At 35.0% G+C, this 15095-nt stretch overlaps 1 protein-coding gene across 4 annotated transcripts in view; it reads right to left on the reverse strand.

Annotated features, from left to right (window-relative positions):
- The window catches only part of LOC145255851 (uncharacterized), a 210562-nt gene that overhangs the window by 149038 nt on the left and 46429 nt on the right, over positions 1-15095 (reverse strand). For 2 of the 4 annotated variants that reach the window (XM_080114608.1, XM_080114606.1), the window contains exon 1: positions 12505-13264. The exons of the other annotated variants lie outside the window; for them this stretch is intronic. The gene's annotated coding sequence lies outside the window, so the exon portion shown is untranslated. Of the gene's footprint in view, positions 1-12504; positions 13265-15095 lie in introns of those variants that run through there. 4 annotated transcript variants of the gene reach the window in all.

The following is a 15095-nucleotide window of genomic DNA, read 5'->3' on the forward strand; positions in this document are numbered from 1 at the left end:
TTTGTCTCATCTTCATAAAACTAATATATCCCACTTTATCACCTGAGCTCCAGCCCCTGTCTCATCGCTGCAATGTTGCATCGCTGTGCCTGTTTTGCAAATATTTTAATGGAATGTGTTCTGATGAACTTGTTTCACTTGTACCCCCTCAATGTACATATCCTCAACAAACCCGCTTAGGAATAAGATCTCGCCCCTTTACTGTTGATGTCCCTCAATGCCAGAAAGCTTTCTATTCTAATAGTTTCTTCCCTTGAACAGCTAGACTTTGGAATTCCCTTCCTGTTGCCTGCTTCCCTGGCTGTAGTAATATGCAGAAGTTTAAATGTAACATAAATATCTTGTTAATCTTTCCTAAACATGGCCCCAAATAATAACCCCTTACATCCAAGTGGCGATATGTTTTGCAAGGGTGTGATCATGAATAAAAAAAAAAATTAAAAAATTAAAAAAAGAAATAAATAAAAAATAAAAAAAATAATAAAAAATAAAAAAAAAATTAAAAAATTAAAAAAAAAAATTAAAAAAAAAAGAAAAAAGAAAAATAAAAAAAAAATATAAAATAAAAAATTAAAAAAATATAGCCACACATTAATTTCCAACTGCGGTCACTTCTAATCTTTTAAAAATTTCACTTCAAAATTAAATCCAACATAAACAAGTTCTTGATGAGCCGTTCCCTTAAGTAATCCAATTTACCAAATTTCCACGACTAACGATTACTACAATATTATCCCATTGACTACTGTACACTCAATAACCCTTATCCTCGAGTGACCTCTGGGACTTGATAAGTGATGATTTCTATGTAAAAAAAAATTTTTTTTTTTTTAAATCACCTGGAGAAGGTGCACGATTCCTCGTAAAAGCCAGTGTAAGTTAGCCATACTGAGGAGATCTTACTTGGGCTGCAAATACTATTTGAGTTTGAATATTTACTCGGGAAAAATATCCTCCTGTCCTGACAAACCCCTGCACAGGGAGACCTTAGACACTCGATGATAGTGTTTAGTAAGCATTTAAGTTCTCTTTCTGTCTAGTAGGCATTCACGTCAAAGTACGGTCGCTTATTTACAACTAGCGGGCGTATCCGGCGTTGCCCGAGTGTTTGTTTCCGGGACGGGGGGGGGGGGGGAGTTTTAAAAAATGTTATGGTAGGTAAGTAGGAAGGATCAAACCCGGAGTCATGAGTAAAAGTAGGAAAATAAAGTGTGAAAAAAAAAAAAAAAAAAAAAAAAACGTCTGCAACGTTAACAGTTCGGCCACCAAGAAAAGTCCATTCCAGTTGTTTAGGAAAAAACAAAAAAAAAACGACTACGGTAGGTCGGCGCGAACGTGAAAATATAATGTGAATTGTCCAGCACGCTAACCACTACGCCACAGAGCACTGCAGCTTAGTTTAGTGATTTTAAATAACTTCACATGAAAGAACTACGAAGCCAAACCGGTGTTCTCTTCTCAACTGTTCCTTGTGAACGATCCCCAAACGGTGTTAAGTGGTGGCAGGGGGGGGGAATTTATTAGAGAGAAAATATTTTACCACTTCCATTGATCTTAACCGATTTTGGCCGTGACTTCTCAGCAGAAAAAGTATAGAAATCTAAGATTATCGAGGAATTTAAGAAATAATAAGCCTATAACACACCTCAGATATTGTTCTGCCGTTTGTGCATATTATATTTGCATGAAATATCTTGATTTTTAATCCTATTAATGTCAAAATCAGACGGGAAAAAATGAGTTCATTTTATTTATATAGATAGAAGATAATAAAAAAAAGTAAAACAGCTAAAAATAATCTCATTTTCCTTGCAAGAAAAAAATAATGCATTTTCTTTTTTCTTTTATATAAACATTCGTTTTTCTTTCAAATGTTATTCCTGTTTTTGATTCCTAAATGCAACGGCTTACAAATGAAGGTCACGCGCAACAATAAAATTTTGACTTTCATGTTTAAAAAAAAAAAAAAAAAAAAAAAATGAAAATGACATACATGTCTACATACACACGCATGACTTTGCAAAATTGTATAACTTACACATGACCTCTAGGTGACCTTTTCAGATCTGCAAAAGATTTTAATTTTTTTTTTTTTTTACTCGTTTTCATCCAAAACAAAAGCATTTTTCCACTTGAACGTAAAGGGTTACTATTTAGGATCATGTCTCAAAAAGTAGAGGATTATAATACAAGATGATTGTTTACATTACATTTAAACTTCTACAAGTTAGTAGTCATGGAAGCAGAAAACAAAGCCTAGCAGTCAGAGGGAAGAAGCTATTAGAGCTGAAGGCTTTCCAATATCTACGGACCTCAACAGTGAAAGGGTGGGATTTTGCTGCTGGTTGAGTTAGTCAGGAGTATGCATATTTAGGGGGGACACAAGTGCTACCAGTTCATCAGAGCATATTTGATTGCATCATTTGTAAGTCATTCGACATTATTTATATTAAAAATTACAAACAAAAATATCTCGGTGGATTAGTTGAAGCAACCCAGCTAAATATAGACACGCTATTGATGCGGCCTCATTTTTCATAGCACCTGACATAGGAATACAGACTGTAACTCGATCTCGACGGATTGTGAAGAGGCAGAAACATTCAGCAATGCTAACATTTATATTTATTTGGCTTTATGAAACCATAAGTTAAAAATTAAACGTGATTTTTACGTTTTTGAATTTTTAAAACGAGGATTGGTTATTTGTATCATTTGGATTCTTTGGACTACTGTTCTCATCTTGAGTATCATTTTTACAATGTTTCGGTCGACGTAACCTTCAACCTTCTTCAGGTGTATCTTGTCAGACTCGGGAATCTTTCTGCCAGACTCGGGAATCTGCACAAAATTTCAAACGAAACCCTTTATTTAATCCACAGGGTAGCATGCTCTCGTTCCGTCAGCTATGACGGAGTAGAAGTCCTGATTAATTTGCAATTGTATTTGAGTGTCGTCCTGAGGATTGAACTTTCAACTTTGCAAGGACCCGTGGCATAGTGGATAAAGTACTTGATAAATTCAGTTCTAAAGGAGGTTCTTCTGGAGGTTGAGGGTTTCATCCCTAATGTAGGCAATTTATGACAAAACCCTTTTTCTCCATTTATTTATTTAAAGCAGGCCAGAGGTTTAGTTGGCCAAAACATGGTGAGACGACAACTATGGAAGGCAGTACTTACTGAGGATACAGTTAAGAGACTCTGCATTCCTATCCCATCACAGTTTACCACCTGAAGAAGGCCAGAGGAATAGTTGCGGTTAGGAATAGTTGGCCGAAACGTAATGAAACAACAACAACTATGACGATGAGGATAACTGTCTACAAATAAATAAATATACAAATTATTCATCCAATAAAAAATATAATACTCCCCCCACCCCCACCTCCATTCTAAAATCAGAATTTAAACGTCAAATTGACAAGATACGAGGAGCCTTAAATAAGTCTCCAGTCTTTTTTTTTTTTTTTGTGTATGGGTATTTTTATTGATAGTGTACACATAAAACTCTAATCGTCTTCAAAGTGATCTCCTCCGACTGCAATGCACTTGTTGTACTGTTCCTACAACTTCTGGAAGACCCCATGGAAGTCCTCTTGTGTGAGTGTGTCAATGACCGTCGTCAAAGCCACTTTCATCTCAATTGCCTCATAACGACAGTCTTTAAGGTTTTCCTTGGGCTTAGGGAATAACCAAAAGTCACAGGGAGCAAAGTCTGGACAATAGGGAGGGTGAGGAACTATCTTGATGCCCATTTTGGTCAAAGTCTGTAACAAGGATGGAATTGTGAACTGGTACAGTGTCTTGGTGGAAATTCCACTGACCTGATTTGAAGAGGAGTGCTGGTGCTGGCCTCTTCCGATGTAATCTCTTCCAATCCCAAAACAAAAGCATTTTTGCACTTGAACGTAAAGGGTTACTATTTAGGATCATGTCTCAAAAAGTAGAGGATTATAATACAAAATGATTGTTTACATTACATTTAAACTTCTACAAGTTAGTAGTCATTGAAGCAGAAAACAAAGAGGGAATTCCCTTAACACCTCAACATAGTACTCCTTGTTGACCGTCTGTCCAGTATGAACCCAGTGCATGTAGATCATGTCTGAAGATCATAATAAGTTTCTGAGTGGACTGCTCTATCTGGCCGCATTGGGCCTGAGAGGGCTAGCATGCTTTCACTAGAAACTCTGTCTCTTGGTCATAGTATTAGATCCCGCTTTCATCGCAGGTCACCAGAGCATCAAGAACTGTGGGATCTGAATTGCTCAGTCGACCATCTCCTTGCTGTCATGTAAATAATTTTCTTTCTGATCTTCTTTGAGCATCCTTGAGACAAACTTGGGACATTATGCTTCAAAATACCATGGTATAAAAGTCTTACACCTCTAATTGATGTATCATCCTTATTAAATAAACAAATAAAAAATATATACATTAGTTTTTATATTTTTTATATTTTTTATTTTTTTATATTTTTTATATTTTTTATATTTTTTATTTTTTTATATTTTTTATATTTTTTATATTTTTTATTTTTTTATATTTTTTATTTTTTTATATTTTTTATATTTTTTATTTTTTTATTTTTTTATATTTTTTATATTTTTTATATTTTTTATTTTTTTATATTTTTTATATTTTTTATTTTTTTATATTTTTTATATTTTTTATATTTTTTATTTTTTATATTTTTTATATTTTTTATTTTGCTGTTTTATTTTATTGATACTCTATTCAACTGTCATCCCTTTTTTTTAAAGGGATAGAATTTTTTTTTTAATTCAATTTTCACCCCGAACAAGGCACAATGCCACTTTGAAGTGGGGGGGGGGCTACTATTGAGGACATAAGTTGTAGGGGTATTATGAAGGGAGATGAGTAGCAAGATGTCAGTTCACATTACATTTGAACTTCTGCATGTCAGTACAGTTGGGAAAGCAGAATCCCGGAAAGGAGTTCCAAAGTCTAGCAGTTCTGGGGAAGAAACTACTGGAGAAGAAGGCTTTTTTACACCTAGAGATCTCTACTGTGAAGGGGTGTGATTTAGCTGCTTGTCGGGTTTGTTGGGGGTATTTATGTCGAGGGGGTACGAGTGTTGTTTACAATATCACGTCAGCTGATATTAGGGCTTGACGATGAATGCCCTGGAAAAGTCACTTCTGATTATATTTACTTTTAAAATATGCAAACGAAGAAATGATTTGCAGCGATTTTAAATGGTAATTTTTCTTTTATCGTAAATTGAATTCATTAATAAGAAAAAATTAAAATAAAAGTAAATTTTCCGCAAATAAATATTTTTCGGGTATTAAGCAATGTAATTCTTTATGTTATAAGTGGTGGCTATTGTTGTATACGCAAGCACGCACATATTTTTGCTTAATACCTAGAAAAATACTTATTTGCGGAAAATTTAAATGGAATATTCATTTTCAGCACACTCAAAAACCTATTGAAAACAAGTTTTTTTTAAGGTAGGTTTTGTGTTGGTCTACCAAGCCACAATAAACACCACCCCTAAAAAATAGCCCCCCCCCCGCAAAAATGGCCATAAAGTGGGTGATCATTTTATGTTAAATTAATATAGAAAAGTGATCTCCCACTTTTGGAAATTATAATTGCTTCATATCTTGGAAACTACTCGTTTCCTGGAATTTTAAACGTAATTTTCGTCTTCAGCACCCTCGGAAACCTATAATAGTGCTAATTTTAAAGGATTTTTCAAGGGCGGAAAGATACTACAACTTTATTGAAACATTTTATGGAATTGTTCGGAAAAAGTGTCACACTAAGTTCTTAATTTCAGAATTTATTAAGTTGTCTTTTGACTTATGTTCAAGTTATCGTTCTTGTTGATATTGGTAATCTGTAAAACTAGATTTATTGGTTATAAATTTATTTATAGTAGTCGACAGAAACACATGTAGCTCCTTTATAAACCAAAACAAGCTACAATTGTTGGTTGAATCCTTGTGACCACCAGAATTAATTACCCGTCACCTAATTAACAGTCAAATACTTATTATATATTATTCCTTAATTGGAATTCATTTTTTTTAGATGCGCATTATATATATTAATTTTATTTTTATTTCGGACTACTAGTCTCATCTTTATTAGTTGTTTTTTTTTTATCTTTTATTGGATTGTTTATTCACAACGTTTCGGCCAACTGTGGTGAGACGGCAACAACAACAACTAGGGATGGCAGTGATGGCTGAGAATGCAGTTAGGAGATTCAAAGTTCCTATCCGTCGCGGTTACCACCTGACGAAGGCCAGAGGAATTAGCTGGCCGAAACGTTGTGAATAAACAATCCAATAAAAGATGAAAAAACAACAACTAATAAAGATGAGACTAATAGTCCGAAATAAAAATAAATTACTACTTATTTAACTTGTATTCAATAATTGGAAATAGTAAATGGATAACTGTTACTTTTTCTCTGTTCCTTTGGCAGTGTGTGAGAAATATCACTGAATCGTGTCTCCTCATTGGTTGATTAGTTCAATAAATTTTAAAACAGCCATTCTTATTGGTTGAATTCAAATATTAACCTAGCATTACCTAGTTGATTCTTTTTCTTTTTAGATAATTGTTATTTTATTAACTTGCACGAAAAGAGCTATGTAAAAGGTGCTTAAAACCGTTTGAATTTTGCAAATACCATCAGTAGTTCAAAAGTTATGAGAATTTTAAGTGCCAAAATTTATGCTTTTCCGTGGACATTTTTCTTTAGAAAAAGTGGGCTAAATTACGGACCTCAACATTTCAAGAAATTTGGTAATTTTGCCACCATTTATTTATTTTTCAAGCTATTCTCATGAAACTTGGCACTCTTATGTAAAATTGTGTGCTCTTTCTGATTATACAGTCAAATCTGATGTATCTCTTTAGCCATGAATTATAAATTAAGATGTACAAATTTCAAATTTTTTTAAACTGGCACATGGTATCATACAGTGGGTGTCTATTCATGAACAAAACTAAGTATTATAGTGGTATTTAAATATAACTTTATTGAGAGCAAGTATTTTCCTTCCTCCTTGCCAAAGGAGAGCTTAGTTGTACCATTGAATGCCAAAAGAGTGTGTAAGAAATGTCTCCTCATTGGTTGATTAGTTCAATACATCTTAAAACAGCCATTCTTATTGGTCGAATTCAAATATTAACCTGTGTGAGTGGCGGGCCTTTTTTTCAACTGAAAATCAGTTCCGGTAAAAACCAACATGCCGGACTCATGTTGTTTTTCTTAATTAATTTAAGAGCTTTTGGCGCCAAATTGCCATGGTATCTTTGAGACAATTTAACCTTATAAGTTAGGTATTTCTTTCTTGATGTAATATCGTCTTTTCAGTCAGCAAAGAAGTTTGATTTTTGGTTAATTCCAACTTCGTTAGATGCATTCGAACTATTAATTGATCATTATACTAAAAAGAAGAGTTCTTCATGCCAAAGACAATTACGAATCCTCATAGAAGATTTTTCAACTATTTCTACTACTACAGCATCTATAAGTCAACTACCAGGGGGTCATCCCATGCCAAATCATCCAAAAATATGGGATTTTAAAACCCATATCCCCATCATCAGGCTGTAGTTTGCACTGCAGATAGACAATATAGGAACTAAGAAATCCTGAAAATTTGAGCACATAACTCCAAGCGGTTTCAGATTTAGAGCATTTTTCGTTTTGGCGTTAGTCGCATAATGTGACAATTTTGTGATGTCATTTCTTTAAATATTTTTCTGATTGAAAGATCATATGGCTCTGAAAATAAATTCACCTAGGTAAGTTTTTTCAGCTAAGAAATCCAAAAATGGCAGATTTTCTCAAAATGAAGCCTTATAGAGATATTAAGGGTTCGGGGATTTTTTCACATGTGCCCCAAAATCAAATAAAAAAAGGGTGTGGCTGGCATGATAACGCGTTACTTTTATATATATATATATATATATATATATATATATATATATATATATATATATATATAGAGAGAGAGAGAGAGACACACACACAATAAATTGTCTCTGGACCAAAAATGGTTAAAAGTTATTGTTTTGTTCACTCACAGTTTCTGTTGAAAGTCGGGTATAATTTTTGATAATGAAAAATATTCTCTCCCTCTATTGGATGTGATAATTTAGACGTGTGTTAAACTCACGTAACACTTTAATTTTGGAATAATTTGATTTAATGATTTGACATGGAATATCCCCAGGCTTATGCAGAGCCGCGAGATGACGCAACATATTTTGCAAGAAAAGAAAACAACTTGTAACTAAACTATCAGGTAAGTGCACTTTTCAATTTGTTGTGCTTTAAATTTCGCCCTCTGCCGAAGTTTTTTTTTTTTTTTTTTACACAGTGATCACCACTTATCAAGGCCCGGAAGCCACTCAAGGATAAGGGTTATTGCAAGTACATTACGTTAGTGTGGAGATTTGATGAAGTGTTTACTTAAGGGGGCGGTTCATTAGGAATTTGTTAACATTGGACTTGAACACATCCAAGTTGTAGTCCGGTGGGAAGCAGGCAGACGGAACAGAGTTCCACAGGCGTGCAGTTCTAAGAAAGAAGCTTTGTTCATGGAATCCACGTTTTGATTTAGGCACAGATAAAGAGTGGGGGAAATTTTTCACAGTGGATTCAGCTAGACGGGTGTTTTTCGTGAAAGATTGGCGGGGGGGGGCAGAGATTGGAGTTCAGACGAGCACCTGCCATGGAAATAACGATAAAACAAGGATAGGCTCGCAACGTCTCTTCTGTGGGAGAGAGGTTGCAGGGTAGAGAAAAGGGCATCCCCCACTAAGCCACAAAGTCTATTTCTAAACTATGTGGGAATAAAATTCTCACATTTTTTTACGTGATCCAGTGTCATTTAACCCCTAATAAAAAAAATAATAAAAACAATGGAAATCTACTTTTTTTGGTCTAATACGTTTAACTGGCCTTTAAAAATAATATGAAAGAAATTCTGAAAAAAAAAAAAAAAGTTAACATTTTAGGGTCGGGGATCACTTTCCTATATAAATTTAACATAAAATGAGTATCCACTTCTGGTCCACCTAATGTTCAACGACCTCTAGCATATTTTCGTTTGGTGACTGGGGAGGGGGCGGCAAAACATGACAAATTACAATTTTTTTGACGGGTGGGAGAGAAAATTACATTAGAAACAAATAAATTTCATTAAAAAAACTTTTGGTAAATGTGGCCTGGTAGACCAACACACATCCTACCTTTAAAAACTTGTTTTCTATAGGTTTTCGGGTGTGCTGAAAACGAATATCGCATTTAAAATTGGGGTCGGCAACTAGCTTTTACGATATTGCAAAGATACTTTTTCTCATGTTTCATATAACGTGGCGGCCGTATTTGTTTATGCCACATGCAGAAACGGGGTTGAGAGGGGGGGGCGTAATGAAATTCATATTTACTTCATCATTAGATACAAGGGTTGGTTTTTAATGTGGAGAAATCCAGCTCCCCAAAATGGGACACTCTGAATAGAAACAAAAATAAAAATTGTCCTAAGATCAAAGACAGAAAAGGTGAAGTGTAACATCAGAACAGATACTACACTGTGATCTTTTTTTTATTTTTAATTAAGAATAACTGAAAAAATTTATGTGCATACAACAATGGCCACCACGTATAACAATGAATTACATTTCTTAATATACGGAAAACTACTTATTTCCAGAAAACTTTGAATGCGATATTCCTTTTCAGCACACCCAGAAACCCCTAGAAAAAAAGTTTTTTTTAAGGCAGATTTTGTGCTAGTAGGCCGCAATTACTCTTTTTTATTATTCTTTCCTTCCAGAAAAAAGATCATTTTTTATTTTATTTATTATTTTCCTTTTTTTCGCTTATTTTGAATACATAATAAGAAAAGATTAACTTCTCATTATCTAGTAATTTCATTAGGTCGTCCACCCAGTTTCTGTGCGCGGTATAAACAAATATGGCCGCCACGTTACACATTACTACAGGAAACATACGGAAAAGCATGTCTGCAATATTGTAAAAACTAGCCGCCGACCCCATTTTTAAATGTGATATTCGTTTTCGGCACACCCGAAAAACCCGAGAAAAGTCTTTATAGGTAGGATGTGTGTTGGTCTGCCAGGCCACATTTACCAAAAATTAAATTTATCGTGTTATTCTATGTTTCTATTGTATGTTGTTCTTGGCCTCCAGCCCTTTGCGGCCCGGGCGACAAGATCAAAGTGTAGTATCTGTTCCGGCAGATACTGCAAGCAAAGACCATATGTGCGGGCAAGGGCGACCTCACATATAAGACCTTGGTCAATGTAGGGGCAACCCTTATTACCAATTGTCACTATCCAGTTCCCCTACTCCCCGGGGAGTTGGTCCCCATTTCCCCTTCAGTCCTTCACTCCTCACATTAAAAATCGGCCCTGTGCCTAATTTGCTCGGTGGGGGAGCAAATAAATACCTTGGCCTTCGGGCCGGGATCAAAGTGTAGTATCTGTTCTCCAGATGCTGCACTTAAGATAATTTGTACCAGTTAATAGAGGGGAACCCTCTATACTGGGACAATTATTATTTTTGGTGTCCCTTTTTGCCTACTTTTAGGGGAGCTGGTTTTTACCCCACATTAAAAACGGCCTTGAATGTTGCGCCTAATTTGTTTTGGTGGGGAAGCAAATAAATACAAATAATGATAGTTTTTTCTCCCCCCCCCCCCTCCCACCCTCCAGTAATAAAAAAGTTTTGAATTTGTCATGTTTTGCCGCCCTTCCCCTTCCCCTTCCCCCAGTCACCAAACTTTAAAAAAAAATCCAAGGGGTGACATATCTCATTGAACGCATGTGGGTGCCCATTTTACGTGAAATTTATATAGGAAAGTGATCCTCCCGCCTCTAAAATGTTAATTTTTTTTTTCTTTTCCAAATTTTTTCTTTTATATTATTTTTAAAGGCCGTTTAAATGTAATTAGGCAAAAAAAGAATAAATTTTCCTTTTTTTTTAAGGGTTAAAACGACGTTGGGTCACGTCGTAAAAAAATACCTTTTAATATGTGGTTTTAAACAAAAACAACATTACTTACTTAATAGTAAAGTCGAAAATAGTAATATATCTAAAAATTAGAAAAATTAATCGCATAGAAAATTATTTTTAGTTAAAAGTAAAGCGGGCCTGAACGAGAATTCACCTCCACCTAAGAACGGCTTTCGGAATAAACGCCACCCCCATCCTCCCCATAATAGGAACGGCTTTCGGAAGAAATTGCACACTAATATATGGGGGGGGGGGTGATTCGCGTTCAGGTCCGCGAAAAGTAATTTTGGGTTTGTATTACTGTACACAGATTCGAAAAAGTTGTCAAAAACAAATATATAACAAATAAATGTTATCAAAGGCAAGATAAGTTACTTTTCTACCAAACTGGATATATTTTTCGTGTTTTTATTCAATGTAACATGTTTATTCAGCTCGAAAACCATACAGTGTTTACCGATGTATTGGAAAATTCAAGATGGCGTCTGACTATCTTTAACACGCTAAGTTTGGGAAAAGGTGTTATAAATAAAAAAACTGAATAAAATACTGTTAAAAACTCGCTCAATATATGTTACCGTGACATAGCTTGACATATATTCGGCGGGTTTTTAATAGTATTTTTCTAGTTTTTTTATTTATAACACCTTTTCCCAAACTTACCGTGTTAAAGAGGGACTGAGGCGCCATCTTGAATTTTTCAAATACATCGGTAAACACTGTATGTTTTTCGAGCTGAATAAACATGTTACATTGACTAAAAACACGAAAAATATATTCAGTTTGGTAGAAAAGTAACTTATCTTGCCTTTGATAACATTTATTTGTTATATATTTGTTTTTTGACAACTTTTCGAATCTATGTGTACAGTAATACAAACCCGTAATTTTTACGGAAAATAAGGGGGGGGTTGCATTTTCCCTAGATGTAAACACCTTGAAGATTGCGAATACAGGAGACATATCTCCCTTTTAGTCAGTGTAATAATGGCCCACATATTCTCTTTCACCTTATAGTTACAGACTTTTTTTTAAACTTTGATGAATTTTCGTGATTTTTTGATATATTACTAATTTCGACATGAAAATTAATAAGTACTGTTGTTTTTGCTTAAACGACATATTTTTTTAATCGATCTGTCGACCTTATCTTAACAAGCACCTATATTTTCTAGTTCTGGCCTTCTTCAAAACAAAGCCCCCCCCCCCAACGGTTGTTGACGCCCCCTATTGCGAATTTGTGTTTGTAGGAAGTCATCGGCAGATTGTTTTATTTTTTGTGGTCGTTTTCGACTGCTGTTGTAACTCGTTACCGGAATTTATCGAGCCTACATCACTCGCCATGGGGGCTGACCTATACAAGCACTTTAAGTAGGGAAAATGTTTTTGATATTTAAAATAAACATTGGACAATAAAATTAAAATGAAAATGACAGTAGGAAAAGTTTTTAAACTGAAAAACAAATTTACCTTTTTTTAATCCATTTTTCGTATCTTTTCATATTTGCCAAAATTGAAAATCTTTTTTTCCCCTGTTTTTGTAAACAAAAATTCGATGCTGACTTTTTCAGTGTTTTTTTGTTTGTTTGTTTGTTTTTAACAACGTGAAAAATGAAATAATTTTTATAAAACCAACAAAAGTCGATGACTGTCAATTCTGTTTGTATCTCCCAACTTTGAACGAAAAAAAAAGAAAAACATTTTTTTTTCAAATCTTGTAAACGAACAAGAAAAACAAAAAAATAAAGACAAAACCAACAAGTGGGTTTTGAAAAAGAAAGAAAAAAACACGTGACTTTCATCCAACGCGTGCGTCGTCGAAACCGGGTAGCTGAGACCGGAGAGGTATTTATTTATTTCCCACGGTGAAAAATGTGACACAAGGGTCGGAAAGTAAGATTAAAAAGTCGGCGCCTCGTTTCAGCCCGCCTCCCCAGGAGAAGCACTCTGACAAAAAAATGCATGGGCAGCCCCGTCAGCATTCCTCTAGCGATTAGCCATAAACTCCCTAAATACCGTAAAGCCTTCTATTTTTTTTTTTTTTTTACATGGAGGTCACCGTCACCACTTATAAGGCTACGTCTCTTCTGTGGGAAAAGGGTTGCAGGGAAGAGAAAAGGGCATCCCCCACCAAGTCACGAAGTCTGTTTTGTACTCTGTCAAGGCAGGTTAGGCTGTTTTTAGCAGCTCCTGCCCAGATGTGGCAGCAACTCCATCCTTGGACGTACTTGGCTTTTATATAGATAGAGAATTGCATCATTAGTGAGATATCTTCTGGAGCGGTAGAAGGATCCCACCATTTTCCCAGCGACCTTGGCCACAGACTTGATGTATGTGTTCCATTTAAGATCAGGAGTAAAGGTCAACATGGGGCCTCCCCTAGACGAAAGCCATCCATTTCAATTGATGCCAGATGGGGATCAGAGCGTTTATGATGTAGAGATAGGAGCTTGGTCTTAGATACATTAAAGGTAACCAGCCAAGGTTTTCCAGGGTGTTGGGAAGCACTTCTCCTTAAACAGTTTGGTAAGTATGGGGGCAAGTTCTGGTTGTAATTTTTTTAACACTATAATTGGAATACCGTCAGGACCAGTTGCTTTACTGGAGTCAAGGTTCTTGATTAGCTTGGTGACCTCACGCACAGATATTTGTATGTTGCATAGCGTGTTGTCTGTTAATAAAATAGCTTTGCCCTCAGACTGCTGCAGCTGCACTCTAGAATTCCATCCCGGGCCCCTGCGTCCCTGCTTCCTTACTGTACTGACATCACCTCGTTCTGCCCAACTCCATAATTAGTATCCCTGCAAATCTGGTCCGAAATAGTAGCTCCTTATGACTAAGTGGCCCTGTGTACCTTGTTTGGAACGAAACAACAAAGTAAGAAACTAATCCCTTCCTTCTCAAAGAGAGAAGGCAAATCCTGTAAGGACGGACTCTACCGCAATCAACAGGGAAAGGTCATTACAAGAATGGTCAAGACCATTTTGATGATTTTGGGAGTCGAGTTTAAAACCCTAGCTGCGCCCAGTAACCAAGATTGGATATATAACTCGATATCTTCATCGAAAAAAAAAAATGTATATATTTATTTTTAAAAAAATCGATTCGGGAATCTTAAGTAGAGCGATCCCTGAAGTGAATGTGGTATTATGGTGATTGGGGATTCTATGTAGGAAAATATTGATAGACAAATGTTATGTACAGTAACAAAAGGATGACCAAGACCCCATCATCTTCACATTTTTTTAATGGCCTTGTGTCTAATTTGTTTTCAGATGCTTGTTTAATATTATAAATCTTATTAAGATAGAGTCGACTGATCGACTTTTTAAAACATGTCGTTTTTACGTACTTAACTGTCATGTCGAAAATAGTAATATATCCAAAAATAACGAAAATTCAATGAATAGAACAAATGATATTGTGTTTTTAGTAAAACAAAAGGGAGCTTACACATTTTTAGTCAAGACATTAAAAAATGAAAATATTGAAAAAAGTTATATTGTACGTACTTGTTATGGAATGAAGTTCTCTGAAAATAATTTCACTTAATTTCATCAAGTAGTTTTTATTTTACAGCGAAAAAAACAATTTGTTATGATACCGAGCAAAAGGTTCGATTTTTAGGAAGAAAAGATAGTAATAAAGATGGGGAGGGAGTGTCGGCGCGTTAACTGGAGTTATCTCCCTTTGGCGTGTTCAACAAATTTCGTAATGGCTGACTTCAATGGCAACGCGCTCTCATAAAAGCGTGTTTTTCTGCTGTAAAATAAAAACTACTTGATCAAATTAAATGAAATTATTTTCCGGAGATCTTCAGTCCAAAACAGATACGTACAATATAACCTTTTTTTTTTTCGATATTTTAATTTTTTTTAATATCTTGACTGAATTGTACAAGTACCAAAAAAAGAAAAGTCTAGTCCTTCAACTTAAAGCTTTTAAGGCTAAAATGTTGGTTACCATGAACAGTAATCTAAAATTTGCGTTTCAGAGTTATGTCCCTTGGCTATGAACTCTTCGCCGTCTATTTTATAAGATTCTCGGAAAAATACGACTTT

The sequence above is a fragment of the Euprymna scolopes genome, chromosome 31, assembly GCF_053919585.1.
Source record: "Euprymna scolopes isolate OS-2025 chromosome 31, ASM5391958v1, whole genome shotgun sequence".
Classification (NCBI taxonomy): Eukaryota; Metazoa; Mollusca; class Cephalopoda; order Sepiida; family Sepiolidae; genus Euprymna; species Euprymna scolopes.